Source organism: Balaenoptera borealis (genome assembly GCF_965194805.1).
Source record: "Balaenoptera borealis genome assembly, chromosome: 16".
NCBI lineage: Eukaryota > Metazoa > Chordata > Mammalia > Artiodactyla > Balaenopteridae > Balaenoptera > Balaenoptera borealis.
Genome location: NC_138872.1, coordinates 73,736,851 through 73,763,326, shown reverse-complemented (window position 1 = coordinate 73,763,326; position 26,476 = coordinate 73,736,851). Strand labels below are relative to the sequence as shown.

General features: G+C 44.4%; 1 pseudogene across 1 annotated transcript in view; it reads right to left on the bottom strand.

Moving 5' to 3' along the window:
- The window catches only part of LOC309612663 (large ribosomal subunit protein uL22 pseudogene), an 83,779-nt pseudogene extending 57,303 nt beyond the window's left edge, over positions 1-26,476 (bottom strand). Inside the window, exon 1 of the transcript XR_014249790.1 lies at positions 1-26,476. This exon is cut by the window's left edge and continues 2,600 nt beyond it. The product of XR_014249790.1 is annotated as a large ribosomal subunit protein uL22 pseudogene (transcript).

The window sequence follows — 26,476 nt, the reverse complement described above, 5'->3', positions numbered from 1 at the left end:
AGAAAGTCTTTATACATTCTGGATACAAATCTTTGTCAGTACGTGTATGGCAGATATCTTCTATGCTTTTTTAAAAAAAATATTTATTTATTTATTTATTTAGGCTGCACCAGGTCCTAGCTGTGGCAGGCAGGATCTTCACTGCGGCATGCAGACTTAGTTGCAGCATGTGGACTCTTTAGTTGCAGTATGCGAACTCTTAGTTGTGGCATGCATGCAGGATCTAGTTCCCCAACCAGGGATCAAACCCGGGCCCCCTGCATTGGGAGCGCAGAGTCTTCCCACTGGTCCACCAGGGAAGTCCCACCTTCTCCTATACTTTGGCTTGCTGTTTCCCCCTTTTTTTTTTTTTAATTTTTATTTGCCTTTATTTTTTTGCAGCATTTATTCCTGGGCCATAAGTTTCTGTTTCTTCAGTTTCTTCTGGGATGTCTTTTTCTTCTGTGCAACGTCCTCTTCTGGTTTAGGAACAATCTGTTCTTTTTTAGTAAGGATCATCTCAATGTGGCAGGGAGAGCTCACGTATGGTTTGATCTGACCGTGAACTCTGTAAGTTCTGTGCTGCATCTTGGGGGCTTTGTTCAGCTGGATGTTCTCAATGACCAGAGAATCTGCATCTAAGCCCTTAAGTTCAGCATTACTCTCTGCATTTTAGAGCATGTGCAGTAAAAATTCAGCACTCTTTTTGGGTCATCGACCCTGCGTCCAGCCCCACTGTTTGGCCTGGGCACACCTACCAACTCCACCATTGTAACGATGGAATGGCACACGTTGCTTCTTTAAAGTGACATCCTTCAGATACTTGGTGGCTTTTTGGATACGCATACCCTTAACGGCCTGGGCAGTTTCACGAATGTTCTTAAAGTGAACACGAAGAGCTGAACCTCTTGATTTGCATGATTTTGTGGGGTTTTCTGGGTCAAGTGAATAGCACACCATTTTTAGAGGTCACCTCAGGCCGCTTACCGGAAAAAGTGCCCTTTCTCCTTCTTAATGGTGTTTTTTACTGAACAACTGAAGAGACTTCTTTGAATTCCTCATACACATTCTACCACCTTCACCTTGGAGCTTTCAAACTCCTACTTACCCACATTTTAGATACCTCTTTCTCCTTGAAGGCCTTCCCACTTCTATTGTACTAATCGGGCTCACTAGGCCAGGGATTCAAACCCCCTCAAGACTCTCTCTGTCCACCTCCTACCTCTATGTGTCAATTTTGTTCTCTCAGGCCAGTTTTTTGCCTATAGAAGGAAAAGTGGTCCCATAGTTCCTCCATTTGCATCTTTGTTTTCTCCTGCCAGTAAGGGACTGCCTCTCCTCCCTTAAATCCAATTTTTAAAATCCTGATGAAGAATTCAGACAGCTCGACCAGCCTCAGGTCACTCATGAGCCCTGTAGCTAGAAAAGAAAGAGTGCTGGAGATGGCAGCCGCCCCCCCAGACCTACAAGAGAGTCTATGCAAAACCAGTTCTCCTAAAAACAAGAAGGTGCTGTTCCCAGAAGCAGGAAGGGGTAGCTGGGCAGACCCAGCAGGAGGAAGCTGCTGTGGGAGGACGCTGGGGGAGGCTGCCACTGTTGGGGGCTCACAGGGAACAGCCCTTGTCTCTGTCCAGAAGAAGCTCTTCTGCTCTGTAAAGCGGTTCATCAACCTTTCTGTAGTGCCAAGAGGCAGCTGAGGCCTTCTGTACTTGGTGGGCACAACTCTGGGAGGTCACTTTGTGCCAATCCAAGAATGTGAACTTCAAAACTTGTACATAGGGAATTCCCTGGCGGTCCAGTGGTTAGGACTCTGAGCTTTCACTGCCGAGGGCCCTGGTTCCATCCCTGGTCAGGGAACTAAAATCCCGCAAGCCACGCAGGGCGGCCAAAACAAACAAACAAACAAAAAAACTTGTACATAGATGGAAACTTCATACATTGCTGGTAGCAGTATAAAATGGTGCAGCCCTTCAGAAAACAGGTTGGCAATTTCTCAAAATGTTAAACATAGTTACTCTATGGCCCAGCAATTCCACTCCTGGCTATATTCCCAAGAGAACTGAAAACATGCGTCCACACAAAAACTTGTACATGAGTGTTCATCACAGCATTATTCACAATAGTCAAAAATGCCCATCAACTGATAAATGGATAAACAAAATGTAGTATATGCATACAATGGAGTACTATTATTCAGCCATAAAAAGGAACGAAATGGGGAGTTCCCTGGTGGCCTAGTGATTAGGATTCTGGGCTTTCACTGCCATGGCCGCGGTTCAATCCCTGGTTGGGGAACTGAGATACTGCAAGCCACACAGCGTGGCAAAAAAAAAAAGGAATGAGGGCTTCCCTGGTGGCACAGTGGTTGAGAATCTGCCTGTCAATGCAGGGGACACGGGTTCGAGTCCTGGTCTGGGAAGATCCCACATGCCGCGGAGCAGCTGGGCCCGTGAGCCACAATTACTGAGCCTGCGCGTCTGGAGCCTGTGCTCCGCAACAAGAGAGGCCGCGGTAGTGAGAGGCCCGCGCACCGCGATGAAGAGTGGCCCCCGCTTGCCACAACTAGAGAAAGCCCTCGCACAGAAACGAAGACCCAACACAGCCATAAATATATTAAATAAAGAAAGAAAGAAAGAAAGAAAGAAAGAAAGAAAGAAAGAAAGCATGACACAAATTAAGCAATGTGAATACCATCAAGCTTTAAAAAAAAAAAAAAAGTTAAAAAAAAAAAGGAATGAAATACTGATATATGCTATAACATGGATGAATCTTGAAAACATTATGCTAAATTAAAGAAGACAGACCCAAACATAAAAGGCTACGTATTATGTCATTACTTTAATTTATTTTTTAATTGAAGTATAGTTGCTGTACAAAATTAAATAAGTTACAGGTGTGCAACATAGTGATTCACAATTTTTAAAGGTTATACTCCATTTATAGTTATTATAAAATATTGGCTATATTCCCCCTGTTGTGCAATATATCCTTGAAGCTTATTTATGTAACATTCCTTTTAAATGAAATGTCTAGAGTAGGCAAGTCCCTAGAGAGAGAAGCTAGATTACTGGTAGCCAGGAGCTGGGGTGATGGAAAATATGGAGTGATTGCTAACGGGTATGGGGTTTCCTTTTGGGGTAATCTAACATTCTGGATCTAGACAGTGGTGGTGGAAACACAACTTTATGAATATGCTAACACCACTCTAAAAGGGTGAATTTTATGGTATGTGAATTACACCTCAATAAAACTTATTTTTTAGGGACTTCCCTGGCGGTCCAGTGGTTAAGACCTCGCCTTCCAATACAGGGGGTGCGGGTTCAATCCCTGGTCCGGGAGCTTAGATCCCACATGCCTCACGGCCAAAAAAACAAAACAAAAAAAAGAAAAGAAAACTGTTATTTTTTAAAATGTGTACATAGAGCTTCCGTGTTGTAATTGCTCACTTAATGTCTGTCTCTACCAACTGCAAATTCCGTGAGGGCAGTGGCTGGGTCTTTTGTATTCCCAGCAGTTGGCACAATAACACGCGCTGAAGAATTATTTGGTGAATGGATGACTGAATGAATGATACCAGCTTAAATGCCACCTCATTCAGGAAAGTCCTCCCCCCGTGCTCCCGAAGAGCACCCCCCTCCCCCACCATTCTCTTTCCTGGAAGGACAAACTCAGGCTGGGACGAGTCTCCACTCCAGTTTATCACCCTAGCTTCTGGGGCCAGCTCCCTGGCCACATCCCCTTGGGCCACTGCAGCTACAGCACTTAATTCCTGGGGCTGGTTTTAGGGTCCCTTTCATCAACACCTGGAGATGTGCCTTTCTTCCTACTGAGCTCAGCTATGTGTTTAAGCTTTTCTTCTTTCTTTCTTTTTTTTTTAAGATCTCCTATTTATTTATTTATTTTTTATTTTTGGCCGTGCCGCGCGGCTTATGGGATTTTAGTTCCCCAACCAGGGATCCAACCCAGGCCCTTGGCAGAGTCCTAACCACAGGACCATCAGGGAATCCCCTAAGCTTTTTTTCTTCGAAGGTTTTATCTCGTATTTCTGTATTTGTATTTCTGTAGTTTCTGTGTTGGCTCAATCCATCATACCAGAACCAGAAATCCCAAAAGGCTTCTATAAGCTTGTTCATGACCCCAAACTTGCTTTGCTGGGTTAGAACACTGTATATTTTCTGTCCAAGTTTTGAGAAAGGTCACAGCAAGGATACAGCAGGACGCTGTAGGTGTGGCAGTCGCTGGCTAGAAATCTTTTTTTTTTTTTTGGCCACACTACGCAGCTTGTGGGATCTTAGTTCCTCGACCCGGGATCCAACCCGCGCCCTCAGCAGTGAAAGCCCAGAGTCCTAACCACTGGACCGCCGGGGAATTCCCTAAAAATCTTTTTATAACAGAGTCTGTGAAATCCCAGGCCTCCCAGTGTCCTTCGGGAAAATCCCACTGAAAGTGAATATCCTATTGAAAGGGGATGGATGTGTCATCTTTGCTTTCAAGCGATAATGGATTCTGATATCATTTCATTATTGTCAGCACAGATGAAATGCTCTTTTTATAATACTGGATGAGGAGTGGACTAGTAAATATCCTATGTACATAGATGACCTGCCGACCCACCAGATGAAGAGGCCGTCCACTGAGCACACATCTACATACCAGGCACTGTGTTGGCTTCTGATATGTTATATTTAAATTTCATAAGCTCTGTACAAGGTAGGTATCATTATCTCCAGTTTCCATGGGAGAAAAGTAAGTCTCAGAGGGCTAAGTACCTGGCCCAATTACTGTAAGAGGTAGAGCTTCAATTAGTACCCAGGCCGATCTGGTTTGTGTTCCCCATCTTTCCACCAGCCCGTGTGGCTTCCCTCTGAGAAGGCATCTCTCAATTTGACATGGGTGCTCTGTTTGTTCCCAGATGTATGAATGGATTATTCACCAACCCTCCCCTTCCATTCTACTCTATGCGTGTAACCAAGTTCCAAGGTCTTTCCCTGTTCCTGCCTCAGTGTAAAAACCAATATATCCCTGTGGTCTGTGGTAGGCTGGACACAGGGTTAAATGCTGACGTCTGCTGAAATTCCATCTGCTCACTGCCATCCCAGATACCACGCTGGGGCAGCCTGAGGCTCCACTGAGATCATTTCCTCCCAAGATCCATGAATCTCAGCATGGCCACCCTGACCACCCAGCCTAAACTTGGTCCCAGAGCTCCAGTAGGAACCCTGAAGCTGGTGACGTTCCCCACCAGGCCCTCACCCCTGCCATCCTGTTCTCAAGATCTTTACCTGTATTTAATTACGACAACAACCTCTGATGTAGGAATTATTGTTTTCTATGTTTTACAGATAAGGAAACTGAGGCTCAGAGAGGCTAAGTAAACTGCCAAAAATCACACAGCTGATAAGTTGTAGAACTGGGATTCAAGCTCCAGCAGGCTGGCTTCCTGATCTATGCTCTTAGCTTCTGTGCTATGAGCTAATATACACAGAGAATTTAGATTTCCTTTTCCTTAGCATTTACCACCATATAACATAATATATATTAATTTTTTAAAAATCTCTTTTTTGTCTGTCTCTCCCACTAGAATATAAGCCCCCCAAAGGCAGAGATCTTTGTCTGCTTTGTTAGCTACTGTATCAGCATCTAGAACAGGACCTGACCACAGAGTAGGTACCCAGTAAGTACATTTTGCATGAATGAATGAATGAGCACTGAAAGAATGTTAGCTATCAGTACCTTTGCACAAATAATAAGCCCACAGCAAATATCTTTTTCCAAATAAAAGAGAAATTCTCCTCCCAGAGACTACTTCTTTCACCACCCGGTAACAAAAGGCAAAAACTCAAGAAAGCCTTTATAATAGAATTTGACCTCTCTGCCTTCAGCACACCTCTCTCAAGTCCTCTGCTTTCCTGAGGATGTCAGTGTCCTTGTGAATGGCCATGCAACTCTCCTGACTCATTGTCCCATATCTTCCTCAACTCTGATGACCTTTGCTTCCATTCTACTTCAGCTGACCACAGGAGTGGTCCTTGTGATCCTTTTGAATGGCCAGATTTCTGAAATCTTAAACACCTATACTCTGCTCTTTGTTCTTCCCTATTGTAGCAGATTGCATTTTCCAAGATGGCAGCAATAAGGTCTCCCATCCTACATGCTCTTCTTCACTGTGATATTGGCCCTGCTCCCATCCAGAGTTTGGGGCTATGTTCCTTCCCCTTAAATCTGAGAGTCTTGACTGTGGCAGAAATGATGCTCTGTGCTTTTTGAGGTCAGATCGTAAACCATTCCTCCATGGTCTTCTTGGGGTGCTTGCTTGTTGAAGCCAGCCACCATGCTGTGAGGAGCCCCAGGACATATGGAGAGGCTGCATTTAGGTCTTTGAGCCAACAGCTGCAGGTCTTAACTGACAGCCAACATCAGTCGCCAGACATGGGACTAAAGAAGCCTTTAAGATAACGCCAGACTCAGCCACAGCAACAGTATCAGAGACCCAAGTGCAAACCACCTAGTGGAACCCAGTCAACGCCCAGAACCATGAAAAAAAAAAAAGACTATTGTTTTAAGCCTCTAAAGTTTGGGGTTTATACATTATGAAGTAAGAGTAATTGAAACACCCTTCTTTCCTTCTAGCTCTCTGATTCTCTCACTCACCAAACCTAGTCTCTCCCTAGAGACCTGCTGTGTCCTAATCAACGTTTTCCCCATTGTCCCAGCAGGAGACAGGTTGGGACATCTCCCTGATCTTCATGGCTATTTCAAGACCATTTTTCATCCTGCTTGGTTAACCTAAATGTCTCTCTCTTCTCCCGCAGTCTATCACCTTAAATACTCAATCTACGTAGCAAGCCCTGACTTTGCAGGGTTCCCTCCCTAAGAATTTCTGAGATTCTCTGAGGAGGGCCATATGCCACCCATAAAGAGATGAGTTAATTTGTCCAGGGTCCACACTCCAGCCAGCAGTGAAGCCAAATACAAGCTGCACCTGGCCCTCCCTGCACAGCACACTTTCTCTTCTTGCATATATTTTCTACACTATATGAGGATGAGAACACTTTTGAGCTAATCAATGTGCATGCTTTCTGTTTAAAGGAAGACAATAAATAACCCCTGCCAAGTTGCTGAATTCCTAGTGGGATTGACACCCAATCCCCGTAAAAGTGAGTTCCCTTATGGAGTCCATGATTAATCTCTCTCCAAAACTTTATTCCCTTTCTTGTCCCCTCTGACCTCAATCCTCTGCTAACTGAACACTCATCAGAGTCAGATGACAAGAATGGCTATTGTCAGTAACATCGTTAATGTGCTAAAATTGTTATTATAGATATCATCTTAATGTACAAACTCAGGTTGTTTCTCCAGAGCAAGATGAGCTAACGGGCCTCGAGCCATGGACCACCTGGCCAGAGAATCATACACCAGATACATCCTGACTCCCAAAACTGTGATTAGGAAATGTCACGGAAAGCAACCAACTCAGCCAGCTTTATTTGTGAAACAAGGAAATAAAGGCTTACTTCTCTTAAAAGAGAAAGAAAGGAAGAAAGAAAAATGAAAGAAAGAAAGGGAGAAATGTCACAGAAAATTGGTGTAGCCACTAAGGAAAACAGCATGGGGTTTCCTTAAAAAACTAAAAATAGAGTTACCATATGATCCAGCAATCCCACTCCTGGGCATATATCCAGAAACAATGAAAACTCTAATTTGAAAAGATACATGCACACCAATGTTCATAGCAGCACTATTTACTATAGCCAAGATATGGAAACAACCCAAGTGCCCATCAACAGACAATTGGTTTAAGATGTGATACACACACACACACACACACACACACAGGAATATTACTCAGCCATAAAAAAGAATGAAACACTGCCATTTGCAGCAATGTGATAGAGAATGTCATACTAAGTGAAGTAAGTCAGACAAAGACAAATATTATATGATATCACTTATATGTGGAATCTAAAAAATAATACAAATGAATCTATATACAAAAAGAAACAGACTCGGGGCTTCCCTGGTGGCGCAGTGGTTGAGAATCTGCCTGCCAATGCAGGGGACACGGGTTCGAGCCCTGGTCTGGGAAGATCCCACATGCCGCGGAGCAGCTAGGCCCGTGAGCCACAGTTACTGAGCCTGCGCGTCTGGAGCCTGTGCTCGGCAACAAGAGAGGCCGCGATAATGAGAGGCCCGCGCACCGCGATGAAGAGCGGCCCCCACTTGCCGCAACTGGAGAAAGCCCTCGCACAGAAACGAAGACCCAACACAGCCATAAATAAATAAATATAAATAATAAAAAAAAAAGAAACAGACTAACAGAAATAGAAAACAAACGTATGGTTCCCAAAGGGGAAAGGGGGCGGGAGGGATAAATTAGGAGTATGGGATTAAGAGATATAAACTACTATACATAAAATAGATAAGTAACAAGGATTTACTGTATAGCACAGGGAACTATATTCAATATCTTGTAATAACCTATAATAGAAAATAATCTGAAAAAAATATATAACTGAATCGCTTTGCTGTACACCTAAAACTAACACAATATTGTCAATCAAATATACGTACTTAAATTTTTAAAATGTCACAGAAATGTCACAAGATGATGATTAATCTCAGCCTTTTTGTTCTTCCCCTTTAAAAAATCCCCAAACTCAAAGCGCAGGATGGAATGGATCTGAGGCTTGTCTCCCACTCCCTTGCTTGGTGCCCTGTAATTGCAGTAATTCTGTACTTTGCTGCAAACTTCTGCTGGCAGTTTGGCTTTCTGCACCGCAGGCACATAAGCCCTTTGCTCGGTTTCAGGATCAGGTGTTAAAAACAGTTGCCTTCAAATATAACTCCTATGAATGTTTATCCTCTGTTTATTTTAAAACTTCCTAATTAGAGGCTTTCCAAGGTACTCTGTGAACTCCTCAACAATTCAGAGGAAGCCCAAGAATAAATTATTCAAAAATCATTAACAAAAGGCTTTACCTTCTCTCACAATTTAGTTGGCAATCTTTTCTTGCTGGTATAGAAAATATTTTTTAGAAGAGGCCTCTGTGTGTTAGGAACAAGGATTCTTCTATCAATCTTTTGGCCAAGGAGATAGCAATAGTACCCGTCTCAAAGTGCCTGAGGAGGATTAAATGCATGGTGCCTGGCACATAGTAAGTGCCCAATAAATGCTAATTATTGTCATCTTAATCCTTGTCTCTGTAGGTAAAAGAAAAATGAAGCATTCGGTGAAATTTAATTCGTCCATAAGCGATGGCTTAAAATAAACTGCTATTTGAAAACTAAAATTATCATGTTGGGTAAATGCTTTCCAAAATTTAACTGATCTGTATTTCAATAACTCCATGAAACACATAAATTTGTGTAGTTACTTAGAAGAACATTTAACAATTAATTTTTTTTGGCCACACTGCCCGGCTTATGGGATCTTAGTTCCCCCACCAGGGATTGAACCCGCACCCTCGGGAGCGAAATCGCAGAGTTCTAACCACTGGACCGCCAGGGAATTCCCTTAACAACTAATTTAAAGTGCACATTCCTGGGCTTTGCTTCTTCCCTGATTCCCAGCAGAGGAGAGACCTGGGAATGTGTATTTTTGTCAAATCCTCTAGGTGATCCTTACAATCAGACAAATTCTGGCAGTAATATTGATTGGAGGGTTAATGAGTGCACGGCTTTCCTGGGGAGGCTAATTAGTACCCCTACCTTGAATATTCTCCAGGTTAAATGATGTTGGCCCTAGAGCGGCTGTTTTCAAATTCTAATGTGCTCAAAAATCACTGGAAAAGTTGTTAAAAATTCAGATTCCTGGTCCTACCACCAAGAGATTCTGATCCAGAGATGGGGGGGCAATCAGGAATCTACATTTTTCAACCAGCCCCTCCCCTCCAGGGCGAGTCTTTGAGAAGCACTTTCAACACTGGTCATTCACACGCTAGAGAGAAGCTACACATATTTTTTTAAAAGAAAAAGTCTGACTTTGCTGTGTAATTTGAATTTCCCAGACCTCATCAATGTGTGCAAATAAACAAGGTTACCTTAAAATTGTAACTGAGGCTTGTGAATTTTGAACACCAGATGATTGTGCAATAATCAGTTCTCCTCCTCAGGTTTATCTGGAGATCTCAAAAAAAGTGTCTTCGGGTATGCGTGTGTTGTCTTTTTATTTGCCACACTGACAGTTCAAATCTCAGCTCCATTACTTAACAAGGGGGGCAAGTTACTGTTGCTTATCTATTGCTGCCTCACGAATTATCCCAAAACTTAGTGGCTTAAAACAGCAACAACCGTTTTCTTATTTCTCAACGTTTCTGTGGGTTGGGAGTTTAAGAAGGGCTTGGTTGGTGCAGTATCTCCTCATATGGTTGAAATCAGACAGGGGTTAGAATTGGGGCAGCAGGGGGAAGGAGAAGCAAGGGCTGGCTGGGTATCTCTCACTCTCCGTCTTCATGTAGTTTCAGGACCTCTCTGTGTGGTCATACCACATGGGTTAGTTTGAGCTTCCTCACAGCATGGCTTCCTCAGGCCACTCCTTCCATGGCAGCTCAGGGCTTCAGGATAAGTGTTCCAGTAAACAAGTTGAAAAGGGCATCTCCTTTTCTGACCTAGCCTTGGAAGTCACACTGCCTCATTTCTGCCGCATTCTGTAGGTTACAAGGGAGTCAGAAGCCTGCCCGGATTCAAGCAGAGGGGAACAAACACCACCGCTCAGTGGTAGGAGGATCAAGGGCACATTGCAGAATAACATGTGGGTTAGGCAATACGGTGGCAGCTTTGGAAATCTTTGGAAATCTCAATCTGCGACATAACAACCTCTATCCAAGTCTAACTTTCTCATCTGTAAAAGAAGGATAATAGTAGTATCTACCTTATAGTGTTGTAGTGAGGACTAAGTGAATAAATACACGGAAAGCACTTAGAATAGTATCTGGCATGCTCCATAAACACTAGCTATTATTATCACCAGTACCATCATCAACATTTCCATTGCTAACTGAACCAGGACTATGCAGTCATGACCCTCCTAGGTCCTCAGAAGTGCCTGAGTCCAAGTACACCACTGCCTCTGGCCTCTATTTCCCTAATCACTGTCACTGTCTGTAAATCTTCCACCATGGCTAGTGTCCCTGTTGGCTGAGCCAAGACCCTGCAGCTGCTGGTTCCCATAACTTCTCAGAGATGCCAATGAGTGGACCGCACAGGACTGGCTGCAATCCACTGCTGTCACTGCCTCAGTGTAATTATTGCCACAGTCCCAAACTCTGGCAGGCAGCCCAATATTTCCACAGAGGAGGGTGTGGGGAGACCCACAGACCTTGTGTCAGGGACAGTAGATGCAATGGCAGCATTAGTTTCTGGAGGTGACAGTGACAGGGTTCTGGTGCCAGTGGGGGAGCAGGCCAGGGGTCCAGCTAGGGCATCAGGGAGGGGTGTCTTCACCAGAGCAGCTCCCAGACAGGACCTGGGCCCTTGTTGCTGCCTATAGAGCTTCCCATCATGTTTTCCCTGACCATCCAGCAATTTTGCAAACTATCCAATATCCTTTTAATAAATTTCTGTTCTTTTTAAATTAGCCAGAGTTGATTGTGATGCTTGCCCATAGTGCCTCAACCAGTACTGGAACTTTTAGCATTTTTTAACTTCAGAAGCTTCAGAGCACAATGCCCTCAGCAGGGACACCAGCTCTATGAGAATGCCCTGGACCAGAAGACGTAAGGCCTGCCAAGGGGCTGTGGGCATTAACCAAGGAGGCCAGAGCAGGGGGAATGAACATGGTGATGCCCTGGGGTAACAAACCTGCCAGTTCTCAGGAGTACCAATAAGACACACTAGAAGACTCCCTCCAAGGGCAGAAGGAAGATCCTATGACAGCAGGTGAGGCTAAGACCCAGAGACATTTGGGATGTTCATAACTATTGACGTGACCTTCTATTTACCCACAGGCTGAGGCAGGCCCTAGGAAACCTGTTAGTCCACAACAACCTCCACGAGCCACCAGGAGACCTGTTGCCCAGGTCCTGGCCACAGTACGTAACCTCAAAATAGGGGCCATCAAGGCTTGTTAGAATGTCTGGAGTTGAGAAGGAAAGAATTCTGAAATTCGTTGTTTGTTTACATTTTTAAAAAATTATTTATTTATTTTTGGCTGCGTTGGGTCTTTGTTGCTGCATGTGGGCTTTCTCTAGTTGAGTCGAGCGGGGGCTACTCTTCGTTGCAGTGTGCGGGCTTCTCATTGCTGTGGCTTCTCTTGTTGCAGAGCACGGGCTCTAGGTGTGCGGACTTCAGTAGTTGTGGCACATGGGCTCAGTAGTTGTGGGCTCAAGGGCTTAGTTGCTCCATGGCATGTGGGATCTTCCCGGACCAGGGCTCGAACCCGTGTCCCCTGCATTAGCAGGCGGATTCTTAACCACTGCACCACCAGGGAAGCCCCTAAATTTTTAATTGATATATATATATCAACTTGTTTTTTTTTTAAACAATGTTTGTTTGTTTTTACCCATAGCAGATGATACAGGAAGGTGGTATAAAGAGAGGGAGAAAGGGGCAGAAAATAGGGAAAATAGAAAATGAGAAAGGGAAAATAGGTTAAAGCTGACGATATCACTTTCATACAGCTCTAGAGAATTTAGGTAGCAGCATGAAATGTCCAAGTCAGATGATTCAGGGTGTGCTGGTAGCATCATCACCATCCTCAGGGAAGCCTAGAGTTCATTTCTCAATGAAGATACTTCAAGGTTGGGATGCCCAGCCGTAGGGAGGGAGGAGTCCAGGATCTGGCCAGGAGTGGGTCACTTACCCTGTCTTTGCCTCAATGTGCTCAAAGGAACAAGACAAGTGAGGACTCAAGCACCTGTTCTCGAAGAAGAAAGAAAAAAGGAGTCTCAGGAGTATCTTTTAACAATGCTACGGGACTTCCCTGGTGATGCAGTGGTTAAGAATCCACCTGCCAATGCAGGGGACATGGGTTCAAGCCCTGGTCCGAGAAGATCCCACGTGCCTGGAGCAACTAGGTCCGTGCGCCACAACTACTGAGCCCACGAGCCACAACTACTGAAGCCTGTGTGTCTAGAGCCAGTGCTCCACAACAAAGAGAATCCACCACAGTGAGAAGCCCGTGCACTGCAATGAAGAGTAGCCCCCGCTCGCTGCAACTAGAGAAAGCCTGCGTGCAGCAACAAAGACCCACCACAGCCAAAAATTAATTAATTAATTTAAAAAAAAACAATGCTACGGGACAGTTCAGTTCAGAAACAGAACTGCTAAAGTACAGTTTGTTCTGTAAAGGAGCTATTGCAAAGGAGCTTGTAGGGGTCACAACTGCACACCCTGCTCCTGAATCCGCTCACACCAGCAGCCCTCTGCACAGCTGGCCAGTTAATCCTGTACCAGCAACTGTGGCCACTTAAGCCTTCTTATTTCATGAGGATGAAAAAATGAATGCTTGTTTTTTGGAGCAAAGAATGTGTCTCTGAAAATTACAGCTGAGAGGAACTTTCTAGATGACTGAGTCCAACCCCTTTGATAGCAAATTTCAGTCAAATTCAATCTAAAAGCAAAACACTTGATACACTAAAAGGAGTTCTGGTCAATAAAACAATGTTAAGAGAGTGATGGTTTTTGACAATCTTGAATGATGTATTGGTTATTTACTGCTGCATAACAAATTACCCCCAAACCTTAAACCTTTAGTGGCTTAAAACAACAATAGTTATTGGAACTTCCCTGGCAGTCCAGTGGTTAAGACTCTGCGCTTCCACTGCAGAGGGCATGGGTTTGATCCCTTGTTGGAGAACTAAGATCCCACATGGCTTGTGGTGCAGCCAAATAAATAAATAAAAATAAAACAACAATAGTTATTATCTCACAGTTTCTCTCAGTCAGGAATCTAGGCTTCCAGGAATCCACAGCTTAGCTGTGTCCTCTGTCTCAGCGTTTCTCACAAGGCTGTGTCAAGGTTTCAGCCAAGGCTGCAGTCTTATCTGAAGGTTTGACTGGAGAAGGGGCTGCTTCAAACTTTCTTCACATGGTTTTGGCAAGATTCACTTCCTCACTGGTTGTTGGACTGGGAGCCTTAGTTCCTCGATGACTGTTGCCCAGAGATCAACCTCAGTTCCTTACTATCTGAGCCTCCCCAGGTAGCAACTTGCTTCATCAGGGTAAGCAAGCAGAGAGAGCAAGAGAGAGTGCCAGCTAAAAGAAAGTGGTAGAGATGGAAGTCCCAGTCTTGTGTAAGTAACCTAATCATGGAAGTGACATCCGATCATCTTTGTGTATTCTATTCCTTAGAATCCAGGAATCAGGTCCAACCCACACTTAAGAGGAAGCTATTACACGAGGGAGTGAATACCAAGAGGCAGGATTATTGGGAGTCATGTCAGAAGCTGCCTACAGATGGTGTATAGAAGGTAGGGAAGGGGTTAGAATCACGGAAATGCAGAATTTTCTGGTTGAAAAGAAAAGGCCCTGTAAATCCCGCCACCCACATGATGCCTGAATTCCCAATATAGCTCCCTGCCAAGAGGCTTCTCATTCCACATCTGCACAATGACATGGTTAGAAATGGTCTCCTAGTCATGCTGGACGAGAAACCATCTGCCTATGATGTTCACCCATGCCCGTGCAGGCACCTTACAATTTGCGAAAATGGTGGAAAGGTCAGAAGATTCTATTCTCTTTAAATGATGGCTAGCTGCTTTCGCAAAAGCTGAAAGGTAAATTACAAATGAAGATTTGGTCTAATTTTTAAAGTAACCTGGAATATGTAGAATGTTTCTGCAATTATTAGTCCACATATTTTGACATATAAAACACCAAAGATCTCTCAAAGGAGCTGGAAAATCAGCAAGTGTTAAAGAAAACAGCAGTGGGAGTGTCTAGTACAACCAAACCAGTCATCAAAGTCAGCAGTTAAAAATTCCAGAACCAAGAAAATAAATGGATCAAAAGAAAGGAAAGGCCCTTGTGCTTTACTCCTTTCACACAAAGGATGTTTTTCATGTGTAATTCTGAATTCGGCAAGATGTCTGAACTGTGGCTCAGTGACTGGCAGACAGCATTTCAGAGTTTACAGCACGCTCTCTGGGAAACTGTCGTAGCCAAAGTTATGGCATCATGTTTGACCCTCACTTATCCACAAGACCTGGCTCAAACGGCTGTTCATAAACGTCAACTTTAGTGTCAAAAGACATAAGATTGTAGAAGGTAATTAAGGTTATCAAAAAGCAATGAAGCCAAGAAGGAAGGAAAACAGGAAGGAAAGGAGGAAGGAGGGGAGGAAGGTCTCTTCCTTCAAGTACTTCCCCCTCATTTTGGATGAATCCAAGAATATAGGAATACATTAATACCTACCTTCACGACCACAGCACTGTTTTGGGGTGTGTGCTTATTGGAAAACCAATCAACTAATTAACTCATAGAATGGCCAAGATGAAAAGGATCTTGAGGAACATGTGGTCTTATCCCTAATTTCAAAGATGAGGAAATCAGGTTCCACAGAGGCTAAATTACTCACCAAGTAGACAGAGAAGAGGGACACTTAGGTCAACCATTCCCACAAGGGGTCCAACGAGGAACAGCTGAAGCCAACACAGTAGTGTCTCCTCCTACAGGGACAACCAGTTCCCTTTGCCTCTCGCACACCCTCCAGCAAGCAGGATTTCTCAACTTTGTGTTTGTGCAAACCCTTGAGCAGCGCCAGCTCCTGCACCAGGAGGCTCTCCACTCTGTTTGCAATGGAGGGCAAAGGCTGCGATGGTTCGGCCCGCTCCCAACTCTCTCCACAGAGGCCTGAAAACACATTTGTTGTTCCTAGTTAGGTGAGTAGAGACCAGGCTCATCGAGGAGGGGTAGAAGTGGCCAGACCAGCCTCAGGGATTGTGAGGTCCTATCCTGATCCCTCTGATGGCTGGAGGGGGCAGTGAGGACTGGGCCATCCAGAATGACTGCCCAGCACCACAGCCAGCAGGTCCCTGGGGGTCCAACCCAGGAGGCACCTGCCAGTCCTGACTGAGCGCTCTGAGCTGGGTGGGCATGCCAAGTGACATCCCCAGGGGGCCTCCAGGGTGCCCCCCAACTCCAGGATGAAGTCAAGGTCAGCCCCAGGCGCACACGGTACTGGTGCACAGCAGTAAAAGAGGACAATGCTGGTCCAGATCTGGCTGAGGGTCAGTGGGGACAGTTGTGGGCCTGGAAGAACCCCCAGGGAGAAGCCAAGGCCAAGAGCAGGCAAGGTTCCGGCCAGACGCCTCCCTAGTACAGGGCCTTTTCTCCTCCTGTTCTTTCTCTGCTTGGAGTGTGATTCCTCACGTGTGCTAGATCCCATGCACCCTGTTGTAGGCCTCTCTTTCGGGTATTTTGTCACCCTGAGCTTTTCCTTGCACTTCTCTGAAACGAGCTCATTCCCTTAAAAAAAAAAAAAGAGGGGTTAAAGTTACTTTCCTCTTGAAGTAAAAGAAAAATAGTCAATCAGAGGAGAGCATTAACTGTTACTATTCTAGAAGACTTCACTGGCCACCACACAGGGAACAGATGGGAAAGGGGGTAAACCCCCAAAGAATTTTGAAGCTAATGTTAGTGAAGGTTGAAATAATTTGTCTGCTTTTCTATATATTTTCCCTCAGCCCAAATGAAACCTAACTTTTAGCTCTAGATGCAAGATCGAAAAAACACGGAAATGCAAGACAACACGTTGAAAAGACCAAAGAGTGGAAGGAAGGTGGTTGTATCCAGAGGTGTTCAGTGAACTCTGATGCTAAGAGATCAGGAAAGGAGAAAATGGAGGGTGAAGAGGGGGACATTTCAAGAGTTGAGCAGGTTATTTTTTATCAGACATAGTGTTTACTGGACTCTCCTCCATTAAAATATTGCCCATGGAAATAAGATTAATATTTATTCCCTATGGTTCCCAGAATACCAAAAAAAACGAGGGGAGAGAAAGACAGGGGAGGAAGTTAAAAAGAGAAGGAGGGTTTGAAGGAGAAGTGGGGAAATCCCCAGAAAATTCCAGACAGGTCTAAGCCCTTGCTTCACTATTCTCCCCTCCAAATCTGTATTTACCTCCAGAAAGGATTCCAAGCCCTATTTTGACTTCTCTCTCCCATTTCTCAATCCATGCTTGTTCCTCAAGTATTTAGTTAGGGAGGAAAGCTGTGAGCTAGTACAATCTGCTCCCCTACCACCTCTGGAATTTTCCCTGTGGAAATTGGACACAATAAACTCAGACAATGGAAGCATTCACTCCAGGGCAGCCAGGGATGCCTTTGTTCTGGTGAACCAGAATGAAGCTTAACTAAATATGCCAGGGAGCAACTTAAAGTGGAAATGGAAAATGACTTTCCACTTGGAGAGAGAGTAAAACACATTAGCAAGAGATTTGGGGTCTGAGAAAATCCAATGAGTTACAAAGGATCATTTTCATTCTGGCCTAGTGAGATCATGGTAGAAGTAAGTTAACGATTAAAGTTTGAGAAAAGTGCCTACGTATTTCATTTCTTTAAAGTCGTATTCCCCCCACCACTTTATTGAGGTATGATTGACATATAGAAAGCTGTACATATTTAACGCATACAACTTAATGCGTTTGGGGGTACAACTGTGTCCTCTTTTGGATCATATGGTAATTAGAATGCTTAAACATTTTAGACACACAGACATGGTACCTGGATCATTTAAAAGGCAATGGGTCATTATACTAGGAAGTGTCTAAATTTAGCTGTTTTGTAGAGCGTTCTATCTCTGATTAAAAGAGGGAGTTTATATCACCTCACACCAGTTAGAATGGGCATCATCAGAAAATCTACAAACAACAAATGCTGGAGAGGGTGTGGAGAAAAGGGAACCCTCTTGCACTGTTGGTGGGAATGTAAATTGATACAGCCACTATGGAGAACAATATGGAGGTTCCTTAAAAAACTAAAAATAGAATTACCATATGACCCAGCAATCCCACTACTGGGCATATACCCAGAGAAAACCGTAATTCAAAAAGACACATGCACCCGAATGTTCATTGCAGCACTATTTACAATAGCCAGGTCATGGAAGCAACCTAAATGCCCATCAACAGACGAATGGATAAAGAAGTTGTGGTACATATATACAATGGAATATTACTCAGCCATAAAAAGGAACGAAATTGAGTCATTTGTTGAGACGTGGATGGATCTAGAGACTGTCATACAGAGTGAAGTAAGTCAGAAAGGGAAAAACAAATATCGTATATTAACACATGTATGTGGAACCTAGAAAAATGGTACAGATGAGCCGGTTTGCAGGGCAGAAGTTGAGACACAGATGTAGAGAACGGACATATGGACACCAAGGGGGGAAAACTGCGGTGGGGTGGGGATGGTGGTGTGCTGAATTGGGCAATTGGGATTGACATGTATACACTGATGTGTATAAAATTGATGCCTAATAAGAATCTGCCGTATTAAAAAAAAAAAAAAAGACGGAGTTTAAAAGACTCCAACTAGGAACTATTGCACTGCTCTGGGCCAGAAATGATTATCGCTAGATTGAAAGTATGATGGTGGGGATGACGGAGAGGAAGAGGCAGACAAGAGAGATGGTCCAGAGATACAACCAAACGGGACCTGGAGAGCAAGTGGATCTGGTGGCATGGGTAAAGGGAGAACTCAAGAAGGCTCCCAGGCGCCCGGGGGAGATGGCCAGTTACGGCACATGGCAGTGCCAGTCACTGAGCTGGCAGATAAAGCTGGGAGAATACATACCATCACTCAGCCAGTCAATACACTCTGACCAAGAGCCTGCAGAGGGCCGCGTGTCTCCAGCCCCATGACAGACATCTCACCTGCCCTGATTGCCTGTCTTCACGATTACAAAATGAAGCTTGTTTTAAGAATCCAATAACATCATTGTGTTTAACAGTTGGTGTAGATATTCAGAAGTCCTCAGACAGTGCACATTTAATGAATCTTATAAGTAAAAAGATTAGATAAAAGTAAGTGAACTCCATGAAGCCAAGAATTATGCCTTTTGGATGTTCCATTTGGTAATCCCTCCTTCTGCACCCTATGCCACTTAACAAGCATGCTGGGAGAACAGGGGAGGGAGGAGACGTGCAAGGGGCAGGGGGACACAAGCCACGGTGACACCCTCCTCCACCGAGCCACCAGTTTGTCCAGTCCTTTCTATAATCCACTCATTTAAAAACAGTTTCCCAAGTGTAAAATATCAGCTTTGTTCAATGACAAAATGGATACTCAAGGTTCGAATTCACTGAGAAGGAAAACAGCTCAAAGACCATTTGGGAAATTTTAAATTCAAAGAAACTGAAAAAAAGTTCAGAGACAACAGTGGAAGTAAACCCAATTTTAAAGGACACTGTGTTGATCCAGGGAAGCCTGGTTGGTTTCTTGGCCAATCTCTTCCCTATGTCTTTGTCCCTCTCAAAGTGTGGGTGTCATTTTCAAACTTGGGAAAAGAGCTATTGGGGAACTCTTGTTCTTTAGAAGCCCACTGCTGCTGAAAGGCTGTTTTGACTCATAACTAAGCCACACCAACTGGGAGGCAGCCTGTGACAATGATTTCTGTTTGAGTAACACATGCTCTTGAGCTAAGAGACACTCCACTCTGTTTGCAATTGGATGGAGCAGGTGTCTGAGGAGAGACAGACCATTGTCTCCAGTCTCGAAGGAATGAATTAAGATGTTGATTTCAAGGAGCCAACAGTTTCCCGAGAAGCCTCCACAGTCTGGCCCCACTGGGCCTCCCCGGACACTGAGGGTGAGGGTGAGGGGACCTGGGGCTGGGCCACGTTTTCTCCGAGGCCCTGCTGAAAACTTGGCCTGGAGTGAAAAGGAGCTCCTCACCAGTTATCCTCCTCCCTCTCCCCTCCTTGTCCAGTTTCTGGAATGTTCTTTAAAACAAAGATCAGTTACTTCTCAGCTCACAACCTTCCAACAGCCTCCCATAGTTCTTAGAGTAACGACCAAAGATCTTACTAGGGTCTCAGAAACCCTTCCTGACGGGCCCCTGTTATCCCTGTGACCTCATCTCCTGCCTTTCTGTCCTGCTGTGGCCATACTGGCATCCCAGCTATTCCTCAAACACACCAGGCACACACCCTTCTCAGGGTCTTGGCACTTGCTGACCCATCTCTCTGTGGGAGGACTCTCAGATCTTCCTGTGGCTCCATCTCTCATTTCATTTGGGTCTTTGCTCCAGTCACCTCCTCAGACAGGTCTTTCCATCTAAAACAGTCCCCCTAAAATACTCACACTCTATCCCCTTGCCCTGCTTCATTCTTCTTCATAGATGTATCACATCCTAATATTACATTGTATCTTTAATACTTATTGTTTGTTTACCTCCACCTTCTGGGAGAAGGAATCTTGTGCTTGATGAATGAATGAATGAATGAATGAATGAAAAAAGTGAGGACAACCAACAAAAGGTTATTCTCTTTTAATTAGTCCAGATTCAATACTAGGAAATGCCATCAAATGGAAAATTTCAATGCTTGCTAGGATTTCCATATAAAGGAGGTAAATCACAAAATCTCCCTCCCTTGATACGCATTCATTCTAAAGACATTTATTGTGTGCCTACTATGTGTCAATTACTAGGTTCTGAGAATGAACAAGATGAGACTCCTGCCATGTGGAGCTTATGTTCTAATTTGGGGGGAAGAACATACAATTTTTTTAAATAAACAAATAATGAGCTAATTTTTGAGTGTGGTATCTGCTCTGAGGGAACTTAGCAGGGTGGAGTGACCAGAAGGAGGATGAGTTCCTCCTTTAGACAGAGTGAGAGAGAAATCCTCTGCAGAGGTGATGCTTGAGCTGAGGCCTGAAAGACGAGAAAGATCCAGCCATGGAGAGAGGTATGGGAAGTCCATTTCATGCAGGGAAGAGCATGTGCAAAGGTCCTGAGAAGAGGAAACACTTGGTGCTTACAGGGCTGGAGCACAATGAGCAAGAGGGAAGAGATAGATGGAAGGTGGGGCCAGATCATGCTAGGATTTTGTTTTGATTTTACTTTAAACTCAATTCGAGGGAATTCCCTGGCAGTCCAATGGTTAGGACTCTGCACTTTCACTGCTGAGGGCTCGGGTTCAATCCCTGGTCGGGAAATAAGATCCTGCAAGCTGCGTGGTGTGGCCAAAAAAATAAACTCAATTCTAAAACATTCAATGCCGTCAAGTGGGGGAGTCACATAATATCATTTATATTTGAGAGTCACTCAGTGTGTCAGTTATCTATTGCTGTGTAACAAACCACCCCAAGCTTAGTAATGTAAAATCACAATCACAACACTCACTATCATTCTCACAATTCTGGGGGCTGACGAAACTCAACTAGGTGGTTCTTGATCAAGGTCTCTTATGTGGTTGCCTTTAAACAACAGCTGGGCTGGAGTCATCTCAGGGTTTCCTTGCTCAGATATCTGGTGGTTAAAGTGGGCTGTTGGCTGGGACCTCTGCTGGGGCTGTCCAGTGCAACATCTACAGGTAACCTCTCCACATGGCCTGGGCTCACTTAAGGAATGGGGAATTGGTCCCAAGAGCAACGATCACAGGAGAGAGAGACAGGTGGAAACCATATCATCTTTTACGATCTAGCCTTGAAGGCATGGGTATTCTATTCTTAGAAGCATGTGACTAAGTCTATATTCAAGGGAAGGGGAACTGGATTCCACATCTTGATGACAGATGCGTCAAAGAATTTGCAAACATGTTTTAAACCACCACATCCTGGTTCCTAAGTGGAGAATAAATTATAGGGGGGCAACGGTGGAAGAAGGGAGACCAGTTAGGAGTCAGTGGAATATCCAGGCAGGAAATAACAATAGGGTGGAGATGAAAGAGGTGCAGAGTGCTAGAGCACACTTGGGAGGTAGACGTAATAGGGCTTGGGTAGTGGACTGGACATGGGGCGTGAGGAGAAGGGTGTCTGTGAGGCCTTTTGCTTGAGCAACAGGGTGAATATTGGTGCCATTTACTCTAATGGAGATAACTGAGGGAGGAAGAGTGACTGGGATGTGGGAGAAGAAAACCAAGAAATTCGTATAGAACATTTGGATTTTGAGATACATGTTAGCTTTGCAAGTGGAGATGTCAAGAAATCAGCTGAATTTTAATTTGAGTTCAAGAGATAGGTGTGGGCTAAAGGTATAACTTTGCCAGTCATAAGCATCTACATGGCATTCAATCATAGGATAGAAGAGATCACCTAGCCAGAGGATGTAGGCAGAGAAGGGAAAAGGACCAGTCCTAGAGATGTTGCAGCATTTAGAACGCTGTTTGTAAGAAAATGCCCCTACAAGTGCTTTGCACTATAGATGAATCAGTAAATAAGAGCACAAGGACAAGAAAATAGCACCCCAGAATGAGATGAAAAGGGAAATTATAGAACTAAGGAAGCAAAGAGAGGGAATTCCCTGGCGGTCCAGTGGTCGGGACTCTGCACTCTCACTGCCAAGGGCCCAGGTTCGACCCCTGGTCGGGGAACTAAGATCCCACAAGTGGCAAAAAAAAAAAAAAGAAAAGAAAAGGAAGCAAAGAGAGGACCAAAACACCACCATGAAAATCTAATCAATTAGACACAAGGAAGAGAACCAACATGATCAAAAATCAGAATTACTGGGCTTCCCTGGTGGCGCAGTGGTTGAGAATCTGCCTGCCAATGCAGGGGACACGGGTTCGAGCCCTGGTCTGGGAAGATCCCACATGCCATGGAGCAACTAGGCCCGTGAGCCACACCCACTGAGCCTGCGCGTCTGGAGCCTGTGCTCCTCAACAAGAGAGGCCGCGATGGTGAGAGGCCCGCGCACCGCGATGAAGAGAGGCCCCCGCTTGCCGCAACTGGAGAAAGCCCTCGCACAGAAACGAAGACCCAACACAGCCATAAATAAATAAATTTTTTTAAAAAAAGTGCATTAAAATCTGAGAAATTATGAGTATGTCTTTAAAAAAAAAATCAGAATTATTAACGAAGGACGTGCTTGAGATACTCATAGTGAATTCACAGGAGAAAAGAAACAGATAAAAGCACCTGGAAAAAATTCATAATTGTGGAAATTAGAAAGAGATGATCCAGGGCTTCCCTGGTGGTGCAGTGGTTAAGAATCCGCCTGCCAATGCAGGGCACACGGGTTCGAGACCTGGTCCGGGAAGATCCCACATGCCGCGGAGCAACTAAGCCCGTGCGCCACAACTACTGAGCCTGCGCTCTAGAGCCCACGAGCCACAACTACTGAGCCCACGTGCCACAACTGCTGAAGCCCGCGTGCCTAGAGCCCGTGCTCCGCAACAAGAGAAGCCACTGCAATGAGAAGCCCGCGCGCTGCAACAAAGAGTAGCCCCTGCCCGCCGCAACTAGAGAAAGCCCGTGCGCAGCAACAAAGACCCAGTGCAGCCAAAAATAAATAAATAAGATAAATAAATTTATAAAAAAAAAAAAAGAAAGAGACGATCCAACACTTGGTTGTAATTGATGACTCAGAGGCAGAGAACCTAAAAAAAGGAAACAGGAAAAGTATGCAGAGATATAGAAGGAGGTCATCAGCAGTCAAAGGGCACATCAAATACCCTGAAAAATTAATAGAGTGACTGGCCCAGAGCCAATCCTGGCTAAGCTATTGAACTTCAAGGAAAGAGAAAGCATTCCACAGGACTTCGGGCAGGAAAGCATGACCTACATCTGAGAAGAAACTTCAGCTAACCTCAGAACTTTCCATAGCCTCTACCAGCTCAAAGGAAGGGCTGGAAAAAAAAATGAATCAACAATATTCCATCCAAAATGATGTCATCCCAAGTGTAAAAGCTTTAAGCAGAAACTCTCAAACATGTACCAATTTTGGAAATAAATATGAGCTAAAATGGACACTGTAGTTTAAAAAGAATCATCGTATTTTTTATGATCTTTTTTTCACAACCTTAATGAATCTCAAAGAAACAAATATCACTTGTACATAAGCATTTCTCTGAAGTTCAGAAAATCTTTCATCTTACTTTAGTTTCATTAGCTCCCAAGGAAAATTAAAGTTCACATTTGTATTTCAACTAAAATACATACATAATATGTAAAGTTATTTTTAATGCATTCATTTATCCAACTACCTATTAAACTACCTATTTGCACAGAAAGAGGTATGAAATGATTATCACCTAGTGTTAAAAATATAGTTATTTCCTGGTGGTAGGAAATTTTATGATTTGTTACTTTCTTCTTTGTGCTTTTGTATATGACTTGAATTTTACATAATCTCAAATTATTTTTACAAAAACAATAGTCGTTCTAAAAATTCTTAAATTAAGCAGTCATTAAGAATGTGCTACAGGAAATATTTAGTCAACCCCTATTATGTATTAGATATTTTGCACATACTGGATCATCTAATCCACATATAACTAACTCATCAAGGGAGGAATTATCATCTTCATTTTCCAAAAGAGGAAACTGAGGCTCACAGGTATTTGTTAATTTTCTAGAGTCACACAGCTAGGAAGGGCAGAGTCAGAACTTTGCCCAAAGCCAAAGCCAAAGCCAGTGTCCCCCTTAGCAGCCTGCCTCCTCCTGGTTTTATCAAGTTCAACCACCACCTCCACCCCCACTGTGTGCACGTGAGTGCTCGCACACACACATTTCTGCAATACTCCACCTGCCCAGGCCAGGAAACTGTTATGACAAGCCAAACGCAATACTCATATCCTGGCCAAAGCTGTTATTCAATAGCTCTATGATTGGGGAAATAGCTGGTGACTTCACCCTGACAAGGGTCATACTTAGGTCTTAAAAGAAGTCATCATCACAGAGCCTCCTGACCTCTGTGAAAGGGTCTGATGTTCAGATATATATCTAGCCCTTTGAGATGCTCTGCTGGAAGGTGGTTGAAGTACAAAGTACTATTGACTCGTCACCTCTGTCCACTTTCATTAGCAATGATACTTTGTACTTCTTTAGTGTTTGTTACAAGGGTTGTTTCAAAAGCCTGAGGAAACTTATCAATTTCTGGGTATTCAAATATCTCTTTCACAGTGAACGTTTATATATAGTCACACTATATGGATCAAAAATTCTTAATGATAGATGAAAAGCAAATGGCAATAAAAGTGTCACCCACGTTTCCCAGGCCATACTAACACGAGCCTGGAGATGAAAAATGAGTCCACCGTCATAGTTGTAAGAGAATGTCATGGTTTTGGTCCTACCCAACCTGCTCTCTGGGAACTCCATCTCATAAAATCTTGAGTTGCCCAGGGTGTGTGTGACATGTGTTCTTGGCTACCCCATCGGATCTTCCTCTGATGTGGCATGCTCTTAATCATGCCTCCCAGCATCGTGAGGGCCCCGTGTAGCAATGACTGCCAGGGCCATGGTCCACTTGAGGTCCCATCGGTGCCACAGGACCCACACAAATCTGACCCTACTTCCACGTGTCCCTCTACAATCTTGTTTCCACAAGACAGAGAGTGGTGGATGTAAAACATGAATCAAGCCATATAATTCCCTGGCTCCAAACCCTACAGTGGGGTCCCACCACACACCCTGAATGGCTCACCATGGCCTGGGAGACCCTGCAGCGTCTGGCCCCATCTGCCTCTCTCTAACAGCATTTCTCTCTGGGCTGTGGGCTGGAAGATGATGAGAGGAACAGTCTGAGAAGGCAACTCAGAACCACTTTCGCTTGATCCCGGCCCATCACTCTTGAACCAGACATGTGTGCCTTGGTGCTCTTTCCTCCTGATGAGTCCCCTATAAACAGACCCTGACAGCCTCGCACCAACCTCAGGTGTGCCAATGGGTGGGTGCCAGGGTGCTTCAGTAGCCTCATCACCTTCAACACCTCCACTAAAGTCACGCCAAAAAAGTCCCTAAATGGGAGTTCCCTGGTGGTCCAGTGGTTAGGACTTGGCACTTTCACTGCTGTGGGCCTGGGAGGCACAGCCAAAAAGTCCCTACAATCTAAGCAAAAAGTGTGTGTTTGGTAGTAAGACAAATCAGGTAGCTGCAGCTCCCTCCAAACCCAACTACCCCAACCAGATTTCTGCCTCTATGTCTTCTGAGGTGGAGATTCTGGAGCTGCCACTAATGAAAATGCTATGGTAAAAATATGAAAAAAGGAGCCACAGGATCTCGGGCAGAAGTCTCCAACTTCAGCTGGAAAAGTAAGAGAAGGTGGCACAGTGAGAGGTAGTTTTAAAAAAAATTTTTTTTTTAATTTATTTTATTTTATTTTTTATTTTATTTTATTTTTGGCTGTGTTGGGTCTTCATTGCTGCGTGCGGGCTTTCTCTAGTTGCGGTGAGCGGGGGCTACTCTTTGTTGCGGTGCACAGGCTTCTCATTGCGGGGGCTTCTCTTATTGTGGAGCCTGGGCTCTAGGGTGCGTGGGCTTCAGTAGTTGTGGCACGCGGGCTCAGTAGTTGTGGCTCGCGGGCTCTAGAGTGCAGGCTCAGTAGTTGTGGCGCACGGGCTTAGTTGCTCCGCGGCATGTGGGATCTTCCTGGACCAGGGCTCGAACCCGTG